This window comes from Ciconia boyciana, chromosome 5, assembly GCF_034638445.1.
Source record: "Ciconia boyciana chromosome 5, ASM3463844v1, whole genome shotgun sequence".
NCBI lineage: Eukaryota > Metazoa > Chordata > Aves > Ciconiiformes > Ciconiidae > Ciconia > Ciconia boyciana.
In genome coordinates, this window is record NC_132938.1 from 1,104,699 (window position 1) to 1,123,063 (window position 18,365).

Genomic DNA, 18,365 nt, shown 5'->3' on the forward strand with positions numbered 1-18,365 from the left:
GAAACACTTGAATCAAACCAATGCTTTTTTCTTTTTTTCTTTGCAAGCATTTATAAAATTGTCTATTTTTCTTCCCCTATTTGTATCCAAACCACATCTCAGGCACTCCAACCCCATCCAGAACAAAACTTCTTGTCTTCGTACAGACCTTTCTATTTCTCTGGAACCATCTGGCCTGCAGGAATATGGACATACCGCATTATTCCCTTGTAGTCTTGGTGTATTTTATGAATTATCATTATGATGGGAATCAGGAGCTATTCAACACCTTATAAATATAAAAGCATACTGGGCTGCATTGTGCTATACACACTCGGGACTGGAAGCATACATTTTTATCAAGGTATTGATCCTTCTTTTTTCTCTGATCCTTTTTGGAGTTTATTTTTTTGTGACTTGTCCATACTGGTTTGAATGCCCATGGTCTCGAAAGCTTGGCAGACTTGCTGCTGTCTACTGCTCCAGTGGAGGTCCACCTGTTTCAGCCAAGATACTATAAAATCTAGCGCAAAGGGCTTGATCAAAGACCTGGCAAGCCCTGGCAAAGACCCTGTGCCTTGGGAGTTCAGTGCTGTGGGAGGCTCCATTTACTGCTGTCATCATAGCTGAGCTGAAGAGGATAGAAGGAAAGAGAAGAAAAGGAATTGCTTAATTTAAGGTACTCTCTATTAGACTCCCGGGATTTTGTGGTGAATTTGTATTGTGGTAGCACGCAGAGGCTTCGGCTGTAATCAGGATTGCTTTGTGCTAGATTTCGTGTTGCTCCTGGGCTGGGTTGTCACAGGGTGTCCTGCACCCTGGGGACCCTGCACTGCTCCCTCTCCGCACTCAGGACTGAGACAACCAACAGGTGAGGAGGTAGGGGTGAGTCAGGATGTTGCTGAAAGGATAATGCTGTCCTTAACATGGCAAGTGCACATTGGTGGTGCGCAGAATACTTCCCAGCCTTTTAGGATGTGCAGTTCCTGAGTGAGGGGACTTTACATTTAGCAGACCTTGAAGGGCTTTCCTCCTAACAACTTCTGCGATTGGGTTTTCAATCCATACAGATGCTTAACCTGCACAGCGTCTTTCTGTGAGGAGTCCTACAGGTTAACCACATGCTTTGAGAAGGACCGCTTCTTTCTGTGTGCCTTGAACCTGAAAACTGCTTATTTCATTCGATACAGTTCTCCTATTGAGAGGGAAAGAAAAATCCCAACTCCTATGTCTTCTCTGTGTGCCTCTCAAGACTTGATAGATGTCTTCCCTGTCTCTTCTCAGTCATCTCTCTTCTGGGCTCTGAGGAGTCATAGTCCATATAACAGCTCCTGATAACCACTGTCTTAGTCACCATGCCTGGTCCACCAGAGGCTGCTACTGCTCATAACGGAAGTCCAAGCTGGTGGCTCTAACTGCTCATAGCCTCTGTGGACCATATCTGAAGGTGGCCACTAAGAAACACTGAGGGATGTGGACTGAAGGAGAGGCACCCTTGGGCCCAGGAGGATAAGTATCTAAACAGACTCCTTAGGGAAAGCAGATATGACATGAATAGAGGAATCCACTTCACAGCACTTTGTGTCATCCTTTGCCAAAGGATTTGAATCTAGAGATGAAACCCCATACTGCTGGATGGAAAGACAAGGAGAAAAAGGTTCTTTTTTTTCAATTATTTTATTCTTGTGAGCAAAAGGGAGAGGAGAAACCCTCACAGGTCCTGTTAAATTCAGACAAAAGGCTTTAGGGATACAGGCTGGACTCAGGATGAGTCCCCTCATCCATCCCTGCTAGACTGATGATAAGATCACCTCCAGCCCAGAAACTGGTGTCTCCTGGCATCTGTGTCACCATCGAAGCAACTACCGGGCAGAGGCACCAGCTGTCTGCTGTCAAAGAAGACAGCTCTGCTCCTCTCTGCTAGGGTAGAAATCTGAGTGAAAAGGCAAATGAAGCAAAAAGGCAAAAAATGTTTCCAACAGTGGGAGGCCCGCAGCAAACCCCAGAAACCTTCCAGAAATGCTGCAGAGACTCTCTGAGACTAGTTCTGATTACATTCACAAGACAGGAAAAAAAGAGGAAATTACACATTTGGAGATGGGATGGCTTAGGAAAAGACCAAAGGAATTTCCTCTTAAGCCCTCTTTTCTTCAGGGACACTGGGGAGAAGTCAGAAGAGACACTGTGCCAGTCCCACTGGTTGTGAAGGGAAGGTCAGACCATGGGGCCAGGGTGGTTGGTCAAATACACACACCTGTATACATCAGTATACATATCATATACCTGTATACATATCAGTATTATAGCCAAAAGCAAACCCCTCTTTCTCAAAGGGGAAAAAGGATTCTTGCCCATGACTTGGCGGGGCTCATCGACAGGGCTTTAAATTAGGTTTGAAGGGGAAGGGGATGTAACCAGGCTCACTAGAGAAGAGCCTAAGGGTGGCATGCCAATGTTGGGAGAGAAATTGATAGCCCAGCTCAAGTGCATCTAGACCAATACATGCAGCATGGGCAACAAACAGGAGGAACTGGAAGCCGTTATGCAGCAGGATAGCTATGACTTAGTCGCCATCACAGAAATGTGGTGGGATGACTCTCATGACTGGAGTGCTGCAATGGATGGCTATAAGCTCTTCAGAAGGGATAAGCAAGGAAGGAGAGGTGGTGGGGTGGCTCTGTGTGTTAGGGAGTGTTTTGATTGTGTAGAACTCGGCGATTATGATGATAAGGTCAAGTGCTTATGGGTAAGGATGTGGGGGAAAGCCAACAAGGCAGATATCATAGTGGGAGTCTGTTATAGACCACCCAACCAGGGTGAAGAGGCAGATGAAGCATTCTATAAACAGCTGGCAGGAGTCTGACGATCGCTAGCCCTTGTTCTCGTGGGGGACTTCAACTTACCGGATGTCTGCTGGAAATACAACACAGCAGAGAGGAAACAGTCTAGGAGGTTCCTGGAATGTGTGGAAGAGAACTTCCTGACACAGCTGGTAAGTGAGCCTACCAGGGGAGGTGCCTTGCTTGACCTGCTATTTACAAACAGAGAAGGACTGGTGGGAGATGTGGTGGTTGGAGGCCGTCTTGGGCTTAGCGACCATGATATGATAGAGTTCTCAATTTGTGGTGAAGTAAGGAGGGGGGTGAGCAAAACCACTACCATGGACTTCCGGAGGGCAGACTTCGGCCTGTTCAGGACACTGTCTGAGAGAGTCCCTTGGGAGGCAGTCCTGAAGGGCAAAAGGGTCCAGGAAGGCTGGGCATTCTTTAAGAAGGAAGTCTTAAAGGCGCAGGAGCAGGCCATCCCCATGTGCCGTAAGACGAACCGGCGGGGAAGAAGACTGGCTTGGCTGAACAGGGAGCTTTTGCTGGAACTCAGGAAAAAAAGGAGAGTTTATGACCTTTGGAAGAAGGGGCAGGCAACTCAAGAAGAATACAGGGATCTCGTCAAGTCAAGCAGAGAGGAAATTAGAAAGGCAAAAGCCCAGCTAGAACTCAATCTGGCCACTGTTGTAAGAGATAATAAAAAATGTTTTTACAAATACATTAACAACAAAAAGAGAGCCAAGGAGAATCTCCATCCTTTATTGGATGCGGGCGGGGGGGGACATTGACACCAAGGATGAGGAAAAAGCTGAGGTACTTAATGCCTTCTTTGCCTCAGTCTTTAATAGTCAGAGCAGTTATCCCCAGGGAATTTAGCCCCCTGAGCAGGAAGACAGGGACAGAGAGCAGAATAAATCCCCCATAATCCAGGAGGAAACAGTTAGCGACCTGCTATGCCACCTGGACACTCACAAGTCTATGGGGCTGGATGGGATCCACCTGAGAGTACTGAGGGAGCTGGCAGAGGAGCTTGCCAAGCCACTCTCCATCATTTATCAGCAGTCCTGGTTAACAGGGGAGGTCCCAGATGACTGGAGGCTTGCCAATGTGATGCCCATCTACAAGAAGGGCTGGAAGGAGGATCCGGGGAACTACAGGCCTGTCAGCCTGACCTTGGTACTGGGGAAAATTCTGGAGTGGTTCATCTTGAGTGCGCTCAACAGGCATGTGCAGGCCAACCAGGGGATTAGGCCCAGCCAGCATGGGTTCATGAAAGGCAGGTCCTGCTTGACCAACCTGATCTCCTTCTATGACCAGGTGACTCACCTAGTGGATGAGGGAAAGGCTGTAGATGTTATCTACCTGGACTTTAGTAAAGCCTTTGACACCGTTTCCCACAGCATTCTCCTGGAGAAGCTGGTGGCTCATGGCTTAGGCGGGTGTACTCTTCTTTAGGTAAAAAACTGTCTGGATGGCTGAGCCCAGAGTCTTGGGGTGAATGGAGTTAAATTCAGTTGGCAGCCGGTCACAAGCGGTGTTCCCCAGGGCTCTGTGCTGGGGCCAGTCTTGTTTAATATCTTTATCAATGATCTGGATGAGGGGATTGAGTGTGTCCTCAGTAAGTTTGCAGATGACACCAAGTTGGGCAGGAGTGTTGATCTGCTTGAGGGTAGGAAGGCTCTGCAGAGGGACCTGGACAGGCTGGATCGATGGGCCAAGGTCAATTGTATGAGGTTTAACAAGGCCAAGTGTCGGGTCCTGCAGTTGGGCCAGAACAACCCCATGCAATGCTACAGGCTTGGGGAAGAGTGGCTGGAAAGCTGCCTGGCGGAAAAGGACCTGGGAGTGCTGGTTGACAGCCGGCTGAATATGAGCCAGCAGTGTGCCCAGGTGGCCAAGAAAGCCAACAGAATCCTGGCTTGTATGAGGAATAGCGTGGCCAGCAGGAGTAGGGCAGTGATCGTGCCCCTGTACTGGGCACTGGTGAGGCCGCACCTCAAATGCTGTGTTCAGTGTTGGGCCCCTCACTCCAAGAGAGACATTGAGGGGCTGGAGCGTGTCCAGAGAAGGGCAACGGAGCTGGGGAAGGGTCTGGAGCACAAGGCTGATGGGGAGCGGCTGAGGGACCTGGGGTTGTTCAGCCTGGAGAAAAGGAGGCTGAGGGGAGACCTTATCGCTCTCTACAACTGCCTGAAAGGAGGGTGTAGAGAGGTGGGGGTCGGTCTCTTCTCCCAAGTAACTAGTGATAGGATGAGATGAAATGGCCTCAAGTCATGCCAGAGGAGATTTAGGCTGGATATTATGAAAAATTTCTTTACTGAAAGGGTTGTCAAGCATTAGAACAGGTTGCCCAGAGAGGTGGTGGAGTTACCATCCCTGGAGGAGTTAAAAAAAAGTGTAGATGTGGCTCTTCAGGACATGGTTTAGTAGGCATGGAGGTGTTGGGGTGATGGTTGGACTAGATGATCCTAGAGGTCTTTTCCAACCTTAATGATTCTATAATTCTATGATTCTAGATGCACAAGGCACTTGGAGGAGCTATGGGTGCCCTGGGGTGGCCAGAGGGCTGATCAGTCTGCAGGGCTGCGCTAAGGACCCTGGGCAAGGAACTGGAAGAGGAGCTGGCATCTCTGTGTGTGGACTGGCCACTAGAAGGGGGTGGAGAGCCACGGGCTGGGAACGTGGGCTTGCACAGGGAGCCCAGAAAAGTACCAGATCCCTGCAGTGCACAGAGTGGTCCTATTACAGGTGAAGGGCTGGCTGTGATGCTGATGGGGCTGTGGGGTGGGAGAAGGATAAAAGCAGCTGGAGTGATGTTAGGGGTAGGCTCAAAGGGACCTTTCTAGGGTCTGTTCATGGATACCCAGTCTCCTGCTCTAGCCTCCCTTTCCAGTGTGCCCGTCATACCTCCCTCTTGCCCCAGCCATCACTGCTGTCGTTTCACTGGGAGAGAGTTGCATCAGAGAGGGCTGTCTCCAGACAGGTGGGAAAGGAAGACAGGCAGGGAAATAGCAGGTATTTTGCTGGCCAATTCCTTCAGCCCAGCACAAACCTTCCTGCTACCCTGACACCCAACTACCTTGTATACTTGTTTTTCTTTCTGTAAACACCCCAGTGCCGTGGTACAACAACCTAGACACCATGCCTCTCTCCGCAAGAACAGCCTGCTCAGAAGCAGCATCTGCTTTGTCTTAACAGAGTTCCTGCTTTCCCCAATTTTCCATGTGGGACTGACAGAGACACGGGTAACATGACTTTCCAGAGATCACGTGTTTTTGCAGTGGGGTCTGCTCAGACTAATTTCTAACATTCCTGCCTGGCCATTGTTGCTGTCATGTGCCTTTGTCACTGCTGCCTGGGGAGACCAAAGTCCTTAATGGCAGCATATACCCCCGTCTGAGGCTTTGCGACAGACAAATAGAGGGATACTGGGCTTGCTCTGATTTTCTTAGCCGCATACAAGGAAAGAGTCTGAGGGTCTGAAAGCCACTACTGTATTCTCTGTCTCCAGGGTAGTAAAACATACCCTTCCTGTGGATAGTGCAGCCAGCGCTGTCTTATTTAACTGCTCTATTAACTTAAGTAATTCCAGCCATAAGTCCCTGATGAGAAAAGATGCGTTTTGGATTTTAAGGGGGAACGGGCAAATGCACAGTGAGCCCACGGGATCTCACAAGAGGAGCTGGATGAAGGCTTGGAAAGGCCCTTGGGCAAGGGAAGGGCAGGAAGGGGTGGATGAAATCTCGTCCCCTGCCAGCCCTGGTGTCAGGTCAGTAAACAAATAGGAAAAGTGGTGGTTTCCGTTTAATTGCCTTGCTTGATGAAGGGCTGGTGGCTCTCCCCGTGCACGCAGTGGGTGTGTGCAGGTGCAGTGGGACCCAACAGCAGAGCAGCAGGATCTGTGCACACCCCTGGTCCACAGGACAGTTGTTCAAGCTGGGTTTATGGCAGAAACAACTGCAAACTTCTGACTTGTGCTGTACCCTGGGCAGCAGCAGATGCGAGGTGTCAAACACGGCATGTCGCTGCTGCACAAGGATGCTCGCATGCAAGGTTAAGATTCACAGGGATGAAAAACAGGCCTGATTTCTATACTATGCCCTGATATTAACTTAGGCAAGATGCTTTGCGAGCTCTTGTGCCTCTGTGCACCAGGTACAGGGATATCCACTTCTATAAGCCATCCTGTCCCCTCTGCCTGCAGGTAAGGGCTGTGGTCTCCCATTACCCACCACTGCAGTTCACATCAACGCTATCAGAGATCTCCCAGCACACGCTGCAACCACAGGAGTGGCTTTAGCATGAATCCTGGCCAAATGCAAACTGTTACTTTCAACGGTTGAATCTTCCGCTCTAATTTCTCTATGCTTGTTAAACTGCCTAGTGTGCACTAAGAAATAGGATGCTGCTGTGTTTGCCAGATGCCCTTAATTTCGGTGCACCTACCCAAAGAGGTATCTAACACATGCAGTATGTAAAGCACTCTGGGAGTACGGGTGTCTGTGTGTGTGAAAAATTTATGGCCACCACAAACACAATATTCTTTCTGCAGGAATTTCGGCTGGGTCTTGCAGAGCACAGACAGGAGCTCCTTGCGCTTGTCCCCAGCTGTCTGCTATTCTTCTAAGCAGCAGTCCAGGGATGCAAATATCTGTAGCCCCTGATCAGGCCCAGGGAATCACGGCTGCCCTGGGAACAGTTATTCCTGAGGCTGCTGCCTGGGACCTGCCTGTAAGGAAGGGCTTAGCACTTTTTAGGCTCCCACGACATCAAGAGGAAAATCAGAGCTAATAGCAGCTAGCAGAGCTAATACCAGTCCCCGGGTTCTGGCCCCTTTCACATGAGAGAAGTGAATGCATTTAGGCTCACAAAACTCCCATCTCTTCCTTCCCTGTGCTTTGAAAGTTGTTTTGCACAGGGTAAGCTGAGGTAGTCGGTGATGGAGAGACTTGTTTGGGACTGATGGTGCATTTGTGAGAAAGCCAAGGAGGGAAGCTCTCTTCTGCATCCTTCCATGGGCTGTTCTGTCTCTCCTGATGACATGTTTCTCGTAAAGCTAAAAATGAGATTCGAGGGGTCACCATCATCGAATTGCTCCAGCTTGGCTGGAAGAACACAAAATATTTCTGTCTCCCGCCCTCCCCCGTGACCTTCTCCAGGCATTGCGTGGAGACCTGTGTGCTGAAGCCAAACGTGACTGAAGACAAGGCTGAATTGTTTCCCTATAAACAGCCTGCTCTCTGTCTCCACTGCCTCTGCGGACTCCAGCCCCAATGCCTTCTGCCAAAGGGCAGCAGGATGGGGGGCCACATGTGCTCGGTGTGTGCATGCGCCTGGGTGTTCCTGGAAGCCACAAGAAGGTGGGGGACCTCCTCTGAGGGGATGCTCTGGTCTCTCTGCTGTAGGTGAGTGTTGCTGGGTGTGAAATGGCTCTCTAGCTGCTCTGCAGCTCCTCGACCTGCAGAGCTAGAGTGGGAATCCTGCGGGACCGCTCCAGCGCTTGGCAGTCCCAATGGTGGAAAGGAGCTACTGCAGTATGGGGTTTGCAGAGGTGTGAGTCAAGTGGATGGGTTTCAGTATGAATCAGGCACCCCAAAACTAAGAAGTTGAAGTCAGCTTCCCCAGTTTTGTTGAATAAAACACTGTATTAGCACACAGTAGGGAGGAGTTTGATCCCCAGCCCTTTCCTCCCCTCCATAACTGCCTTCTGCTGGATTTAAGTGGGGACAGAAGGACCAGTGATGGTGTTTGTAGAGGGCCAGGTCTGCTCTGAGCACTGTCCCACAATTATTCACGTATGTCAATTGTCAACATGCTCCCTGGCATGGTTTTGACTCAAGCAAACAAACACCCTCAAAAGAAAACCAGGCAGAGGTCAGGAGATATCCAAATCCATGGTCTGCTCCCACTGGGAATTATCACACCCACCCTGTTGGTGGGGACATGAATTTATGTGTGTGGCATGAGTCCTGGGGCATTTAGTGCACTCATATTGATGTAAACAAGACTTCTCCAATAGGCTAGACTATTCCACAGGCTGGGAAGATATACCCAGCTATGCAAAATGCTTAGTTTGTCCCAGTGTGGCCATTCTTGTTTCCTTGTTTTGCTGTGAGCCCCTGGGGAAACCACTTCCCTGCCACTTCCCACCTGATGACAGTGACCTCCTTCAAAACATGCTTTGAGCTACATATATATATATATGTAAAGCATCTCAAATGGACGTGCTGTTATCAAGCTGTATTGGGTCCGGCTGAGATGGAGTTAATTTTCCCTGTAGCAGCCCTCATAGTGCTGTACTTTGTATTGGTAGCTTCAAAGGTGTTGATAACATACCAGTGTTTTGGCTACTCCTGAGCAGTGCTCACACAGCATCAAGGCTGTCTCTCCAACATTCCCCCCTCACCAGTAGGCTGGGGGTGGGCAAGATCTTGGGAGGCAACATAGGCAGGACAGCTGACCTCAACTGACCAAAGGGATATTTTTTACCATATGATGTCTGCTCAGCAATAAAAGAGCAACAGCTACACGTACTGAAGCCCTACTTTCTGGAAAGTGGCTGGACATCTCCTGCTGATGGGAAGTAGAGAATAAATTTTTTGTTTTCCTTTGCTTCCGCACACAGCCTTTGCTTTTGCTTTATTAAACTGCATTTATCTTGACCCACAAGGTTTTTTCCGTTATATTTTCTCACCCCCCATCCCCAAGGAGGGGAGTGATAGAGCAGCTTGGTGGGCACCTGGCGACCAGCCAAGGTCAACCCACCACAGTCCTTTTTGGCACCCAGTGTAGGGCTTGAGACAACAGCAGTTTTGTATTAAGCGTGCTATAGCTATAGTAGTTATTAAGCAGCAAGCTCCTGTGCGGGTCATGGAGTTTGTTGGCTGCACTGCTTATCTCTTTATTTTGCTAAGCTTGGGAACATGTTACTACAAATAATGGCTATGAGTTTTGCCCTGGCATTAATGGCCTTGTTCACCCTTACATGAGGTGTTTAATACTACTAATTAACACTGTTAGCGTATTAAGGGGTTTGTGGAATCTGGTGTCGTTCTGGTGTAAGAGAAGACAACTTTTGGGTGAGGCGATACAGAAATGTGCCCTGAGGCAGCTGGTCCCGGGGTGGCAGGGTGTGTGGAAGGATTTGGGCAGGTTCCTAGGGTGGTTATCACCTCCCATAACCCGGGACTTTACACCTGGACAGGCAAGCAACCCTGGCAAACTGATGCACCACCTGATAGAAGGGTGCCTTGCCTACCCCAGTGAAAACCAGCAGCTTCTAGCACTGTACTGGGGGCTGGCCTGTGCCTGTCGAGCCACAGTTCAGTACTCTCAGAGGACTGCAGTTGAGGCAGGGACCCAAACATTGCCCCAGTAGTGAAAAAGAAAGAGTGGACAAGGAAAACAACTGGTCCACATCATTGATTAGTAAAGGGAGGAGGAAGAAAAGGAAAGGTTAGATCAAGAAGCCGGTCCTTCAACAAAGAACTTGGAGGAAGGAGTGAGAGAATTCAGATTCTGAGTCAGGAAGTGGCAACTACCCAGTCCCTGACCCCATCAGAACTTTGAAACATGAGGAAAGATTACAGCCACCATCTAGGTGAGCGGATTTCTGCCTGGCTGCTCCGATGCTGGGATAACAGGGCCGACAGCAATTGGAAGGTAAGGAATCCCAGCAGCTGGGATCCCTTGCTAGAAACTGGGGAATTGAGAGAGGAATTGGAAAAGAGACAGTGATTTGCAGTCTCTGGAGATGGCTTGTCTCAAATGTGAGGGCAAGATATCCATTCAGGGAAGATCTTGTGAACTCAGGAAAGTGGACTACTGCAGACAAAGGCATCCAGTACCTGAAAGAATTAGCAGTGCTGGAAGTCATCTACAGTGAACTAGAAAACGATGAGGTCTCCAAAGATCCAGAGGATGTCCTGTGCACATGGTCCATGGGGAGAAAGGTGATTCAAAGTGCCTCAAAGTCATATTCTAACAGATTGGCAGTGATGTATTGCCTGGATATGGATACACCAAGTGTGGAGAGAGTGTCTTCTTGGCTCCAAAATTTTGAAGAAAATCTCTGTACCTCCTCATCATTATGGGCCAGCGCCTTGGCTGTCAGAGGTGCCCCAGGAAATCAGTCCTCTCCTGCCCCGGCCAGAGGGAAAGGGAGCCCCAGGTGTTTGCTGCGTGGTGTGCTCTGGTTCTTCTTGCGTGACCAGGGGGAGGACATGAGGAAGTGGGATGGTGAACTAACCTTTAAGCTGGAAGGCCATGTATGCAAACTGAGAGGGAAGACAACTGTTAAGAAGGGGCCACCCAAGAAGGCTGTCAGCTTAGTTGCTGTAGAGACACAACAAGGCAATCAGTGATCTCCCAGACATAGAAGAACTGAGATCACCTCCCTCGATCCTGGTGAGGGGACTTCTGGCCTGGCACTGAAAGGGTCAGACAGTGAATAATCTGACCAGGAACAGGAAAAGAGGGTCCCTGCCTTCAGCAGGAGGAGGAAAGGAATGACTGGGGGTACTGGACTGTGTGGATTCGATGGCCTGGCACATCAGACCCACAGAAGCATAAGGCTTTAGTAGACACTGGTGCACAGTGTACGCTGGTGCCATCAGGGTATAGGGGCACAGAATCCATCTGGATCTCTGGAGTGACAGGGGGATGCCAAGAATTGTCTGTATTGGAGGCTGAGGTGAGCTTAACAGGGGACAAGTGGGAAAAGCGCTCTGTTGTGACCGTCCCAGAAGCCCCTTGTATCCTTGGCATAGACTACCTCAGGAGAGGGTACTTCAAGGACCCAAAAGGGTACTGATGGGCTTTTGATGTTGCCACTGTGAACACAAAGATCAAATAGCTATCTGTCTACCCTGCCTGGCCTCTCAGAAGATCCCTTCGTTGCGGGATTGCTGCGAGCTGGGGAACAGCAGGTGCCAATTGCTACCAGGACTGTGCACCGGCGGCAATATCGCACAAACCGAGGCTCCCTGGCTGCCATCCATGAGCTGATTCATCTACTGGAGAGCCAAGGAGTGATCAGCAAGACTCACTCACCTTTTAATAGTCTCATATGGCCAGTGCAAAAGTCTGATGGGTGTCCAATACAGCTGGACGTGACTGCCCCAGGGGTGGAAGCACAGCCCTACCATTTGTCATGGACTAATCCAAACTGCACTGGAAAAGCGTGATGACCCTGAACATCTACAATAAATCAATGACATCATCGTGTGGGGCAACAAGGCAGAATAAATGTCTGAGAAGGGAAGAAGAGTAATTCAGATTCTTCTGAAAGCTTGTTTCACCATAAAGAAAAGCAAGGTCCAGGGACCTGCACAGGAGATTCAGTTCTTGGGAATAAAATGGCAGGATGGATGCTGTCATGTGGTCCTGGATGCCTATGGATGTGGTCAACAAGAGAGCAACTATGTCTCCACCAGCTAACAAGAAGGAAACACAAGCTTTCCTAGGCCTTGGGGGATTCTGGAGAATGCATATTCCAGGTTATAGTCAGCTTGTGAGCCCTTTCTATCGAGTAACCCGAAAGAAGAACTATTTTGAGTGGGGCCTTGAGCAACAACAAGCCTTTGAGCATATCAAACAGGAAATAGGTCATGTGGTAGCTCTTGGACCTGGCCGGACAGGACCAGCTGTGCAAAATGTACTCTACACTGTGGCTGGGAACATGGTGTCACCTGGAGCCTCTGACAGAAAACATCAGGAGAAACCCAAGGTTGACCATTAGGGTTTTGGAGCCGGGGCTATTAGGGATCAGAAGCCCACTACACCCTGACTGAAAAAGAGATACTAGCAGCGTATGAGGGGGTTCGAGCTGCTTCAGAAGTTGTTCGTACAGAAGTATATCTCCTCTTGGCACCGCGATTGCCCGTGCTACACTGGATGTTCAAAGGAAACATCCCCTCTACACATCACGCAACCAGCGCTACATGGAGTAAGTGTGTAGTGTTGATCACACAACGAGCTCAAATGAGGAAACCCAACTGCCTAGGAATCCTAGAGGAGATGATGGACTGGACAGAAGGCGGAGATTTTGGAGCATCGCTTGAGGAAGTGGCTTGTGCCCAAGAGGCACCACCACATAAGGAGTTATCAGAAGATGAAAGGCGTTATGCTTTGTTTACTGATGGACCCCTCCGTGGTAGGAAACCATCGGAAGTAGAAAGCTGTTGTCTGGAGTCCCACATGACAAGTCGTTGAAGCCACTGAAGGAGAAGGTCAGTCAAGTCAGTCTACAGAGGTGAAAGCCATCCAACTAGCCCTAGAGATTGCTGAATGAGAAATGTGGCCAGTAGTCTATCTCTGTACTGACTCCTGGATGGTGGCTAATGCCCTATGGGGGTGGCTACAGCAGTGGAAGAAGACCAACTGGCAGCACAGTGGTAAACCTATCTGGGCTGCTGCATTGTGGCAGGACATCACTGTCCAGTTTGAAAACATGGCTGTAAAGGTATGTCATGTAGATGAGTGGGTGTATCACATATTGCCTATCACCCACAAGCCTCTGGAAAGACTGAGAGATATAATGGACTCTTAAAAACTATGTTGAGAGTGTTGGGCAATGGGGCATGGAAGCAGTGGGATACAAATTTAGCAGAAGCCACTTGGCTGGTTAACACCAGAGGATCTGCTAACTGTCCTGGTCCTGCCCAAACAAAACCCCTGCGTACTGTGGGAGAAGATAAAGTCACCGTAGTGCACACAGGGAAGTGGCTGGGGAAAGTGGTGTGGATTGCTCCTCCCATGGGAAAAGGCAAACCCATTCAGGGGATTGTCTTCGCTCAGGGACCTGGGTGTACTTGGTAGGTAATGTGGAAGGATGGGGAGACCACGTGTGTGCCTCAAGATTTAACCTCGGGGGAAAAATAATCTGTGATGTATGTTGCAGGAAGTAATGTAGCAGGAATGACCTGAACCGACGAAGAGTGAGTTTCACAAGGAACCAGATGAGTGCAACAATGACCCAAACCAAGCCGGTGTTGGTGCCCAACAATCGAACATACTGCTTCTCCTGCCCTGAGCACCCATCTTGACAGATGGGGCCCAAGTCATAGCCTGTTCTTATGAACATCTGGAGCAGTGGAGGAAGCCCATGGAACGGGAGAGTAATATCTATCTGGACAGGGCGTAGTAGTTAATGAGAATGTATAAATCTGTATGTTGGGTATAAAGATGGTTTAAGTATGTAGTTTAAGTTGTAAGTGTTGGTAAGAAGGGATTTCAGTAATGAGAACTAAATACAATGGGATGGTTAGAAGATTATATATATATATTAAATTATGTGGGACCTGAGCATGATGCAAATGGTATGGAATAAGGGGTGGAGCCACGCAAGCCTTTACTTTTTCAGATTATATCACAGACTTTCGGAGGCTGAAACTGCCTTTTAGGAGCTGGTTTGCAACATCAAGGCGCTCCAACCTCAGCAGCAGCTTCTATGTGCTGCTGTGATTGAGATGACTGGACAACTTGCAGAGTGCTGAGATTTGAGCAAGGAAAACTGCAGCCAGCTTAGAATTCAGGGCAAAAGTAATATTGTAAAATATTACAGCAAACAGGCTCAAGTTCTGCCTAGCTGGTCCTTGCAGGGCAATGTGGCTTTTCCTATTATTCTTATTATTTAAATTTTGGTGGAGTTTACTCTTTCCCAACCAGACTTGACAGCTATTGACACTTATTTGGCAGCCAATCCAGGGGTAGAAAAGGTGGTGAAAATCTCTGAAGCCAAATATTCCCTGGAACGACTTTCGCAGCCCTGGCTGTACTGCTTTATCACACCCACACTTGCATTACCTAAGAGGACAGTTAGGCTTGTGGTGTACCAAAGCCGCAAAAAGCAGTCAATTAACTTGTTAGCTTGAGTCAATAGAGCAGATTGTAATTAGAATTTGGCAAACGGGCCATGTTAACATAATAGCACACCTTCTGTGCTGTAAACTTTCAGCCAGAGCTAGAATAGGAGAAGGGGGACGTATCTGTCTGTCTGTCTGTCTAACTGCTGTCCTCCAGCTTTTCCACTCACTGCCCTCATTCTTTGAAGGCCAAATTGGTCTGGTTTTTTTGAATCCCTGTCCTGTTCTGCAAGGCAGTTAGGTGTTAATGCAGGTCTGTGGGGTGGCAGGTCCTTGGTTGCCACCTCTGCACAAGGTGGGGGTAAGTCCTGGGCTGTGACCGTGGAACGCTGGCAGACCCATGACCACTAATCCATGTGGTACGGACCGTGTTATGCACCGGTCTGTTCTCTGGAGCATTTTTTTCCGTTATTTGCTTACTATGGAAACTGAGGAGGACGCAAACTAAAAATATATGAAGTCAGGCCAAAATAACTTCAGGGGGAACCTCATGAAGGGGTGATGGTATTCCAGTGCCTGGACCCCCCCTCAGGTGCTGTTCTGGGGAAGAAGAAGCAAGGGATGAACTGGGATGATATTACTACAACTGTGGAATTCAGTGTCAAAACCAGAGTGAGTGGAAGTGGTTTCTGATCAAAACTCCCTTTCCCTTGAAAAGGTAAGGAAAACAAGTCTTGGCTGTGTTTTAGAGGAATGTATAAAATTTAATGAAGTTGTTTTTTGAGTGGGAGGAAGTCATAATTAATTGGAAAAATCATGCCTTTTTTCCCCACCATTTTCTGTCTTGTTCAGCTGCCACCAGCAGAAAACAGTTCCAAAGCCGTGGACAACAGAAAGATGAAAAGTCATCATTTTAGATGTGCTTCACATCGTTAAGAAAACGAACTTGTTGCCTGTTTTACCTCTATTTTTTTCCAAGGGAAATGAGCAACTCTATAATAATTAAAAATTCCATATTGGGGAGGCAAGTGAAATGCTGCTTCTCCACGAGCTCCCTTCCCATGGAGTTTATGAGTGAAGTCTAACCATTGCCATTTCAGGTGAGACTAAGAGAGGATGAGTTTTTTATTCAAGGAACTCAGTAAATCAATGGGACAACAAAAAAAATTGACACAAGTATTCTGCTCTAATGATGAGGCACTGTTACTCTTCCAGCTGAAAAATCTCTTGCTCTGATCACTAAACCTCATGCTCTTCTTTCAGCTCTATGGGATGATGTGCCTTTTACCTGCGATGCCTTGCTGAAGTTTAACTTAAAGTTGAATCTCTTACTGCAGGTAATTTGAAGACAATGAAATAAGAAAGTCTCTCTGAGATGAATCAAATATATATTCCTCCTGGGTCATTTATTTTGCAGGGAAAAGACTACTTCCCTGTGATTAAAGTAACTCGTGACGCTATTCCCCCATCTCCCCCCACCACCTCCTGTGACCGCAAAGAGTCTAGGATTATGCTAACCCACTATTAAGCACTCGGTGGTGTCAGATGTCTTGAAATATTGTGCACAAACACAGCCCAGAACATTATCCTGGCAGGAGCACATTCCACGGGAACCCCGTCAGTCTGGTACGCTGGGGTTTCTCCCCGTCCAGGGAAAGTGTGTGGCTCTCCTCCCTCCCTCTCCTGCATTTACCACCCCCTCCTCATGTGTCTTTTAGCTCCTTCTCCTCTCCCTTTGGTTATCAGCCTTGTGAATACTGGGTTTTCTTATGATTTGACCAGGTTTATGTCATGCAAAGATGTGGGATCGGCATGGGGCAGGAAGTTGTTCAATCATTAGCATGGCTTTTATTTCATACATTTTAATGCCATCTGTTCTCATTTTCCCGGCTCTCATTTCAGGATACTCACAGAGGAGGGAATTCCTCTCCCCACTGCTATGCCAGTGCTCTTGAGCATCACTTTTTCAAAGGGGATAAGGAGCTTCAAGTTCCCATTCCCCTGCCCCCCCAAAGCAAAATGTACAAATTGCCAAAGGGAAAATGGGACTGGATCCCACCTACCAAGTTTGGGGACGACATTGAAGACATCAATCCCCTTCCAAAACCAGCAAGGACATCTACACCTTCCTTCTGCCTGGCACCCAAGGTGATCAGAAGGTCTCCTACAAGCACTGTGCTGTGGGTCTGGGCGCTGTGGGTTTAATGGAGACAGCACGTCTGGATTTCCAGCCCCAGAAACCATAGCATCAAGGTCTGGCTTCCATCCTTCAGGCGGGACTGAACTTCCTAGTTTTAGCCCTTGAAAATTAGGTTGCTCATGCGAGCTTGTTTTCTAGGCTCCTTCACAAGACCCCAGCTTGGACTTGAAGCCTAATGGGTGGAGAGTTTGTCTGACCACCTGTGGACACCTACAGCACAGACTGACCTCTCAGAGGTAAGCACCATGCAGGATTTGTTTTCTGTGTTATCCAAGGGATAGACCATTGCCTGCTTCATCACTGAGAACAAAGGTATCTCCTGGAGGTGACAAGTAAAGTCAGGGAGATTGCATCCTGCTCCTGATCAGCTTCAAGGTGATGGCTCAGCAGAAACTAGTGAAAAGCTTCTCCGTTCCCAACACTAAAATCCCATCTTCTTACAATGTCTACTTCTCCCTCCCACACTCCTGCTCGCATTTCTTCCGGGAGTCCAGGACTGACCTCCTTGTTTGGTGCTCTCCCTGTTTCCACACAATCCTGCTGATGAGAAATGCACCCTTCATTTCACTTCATTTGTCCTGGTCCTCTGATTCAAACCTTCCCTTTGCAGAGCCGACTAGACACGAGGCCAGTGATACATTGCAATACTGGGAAACACCAGATGGCCCTGTACATGTCACCTGAAATGTTTCAAGGGTGCAAAGAAGTCTTGAAAAATGTCTGGTCTTGTGGCTGGTAATAATACAAATACAAATACAAATACAAATAATACTAATAGTAATACTAATATTAATACATACAATAATACATGTAGTAAGACATAATAAAAATAAATAGTAATATTAAATAAATACATAAATAAAACAAATAAATAATAATAAAAATGAGCAATGCTGGGAGGCTCTGAACATGGTATCTATCTGCATTCAAAGCACATAGTGTCATTTACTCCAAGTATCCTCATAAGTTTTGTGAGAGAAAAAAGACAGAAGGGATAGAGTTTTTTTCTGTCTTGGCTGCAAAGGGAATCTGCTGAATATGACCTGGGCATTAGTGTTTTACTGACCTGGAAATGCAGACAGTGCCTGTGTGGATCAAATCCTCTGAAGATGTAACTGGGGATGCCCAGTGCCTGCAGGCCTGGACATAGTTTATGAGTAACTACATTCCTGTTAGTGAACTGTATGGCAGGAGTAGGGGGAGGAGGCTCTGTGACCACTCCGACTTCCTCCGTGGTGTGTTTCATCTCCAAAGCATGAGACGGCAGCTGTGAGCAGAGCTATTATCACTTGCTACTAATTTATAGCTGAGGGCTGATCCCTAAATTCCTAAAAGCAAGGGGTTAAGATGATTTATTTGCTGGAAACAGTTTCAGGCTTGCGCTGAGAGCTTTTATCATAATTACAGGTGTAAAATGTCAGTGTCCATAATTTTTCAAAGAAATTGCACAGATTACATTTCTCTTCAAAACATGCCAAGCATTTTATGTGTGAATTTAGTACTTTAAAAATGGAGCTGACTGACAGCCCTGCAAGCTCTGTATGCTGAAAAACACAC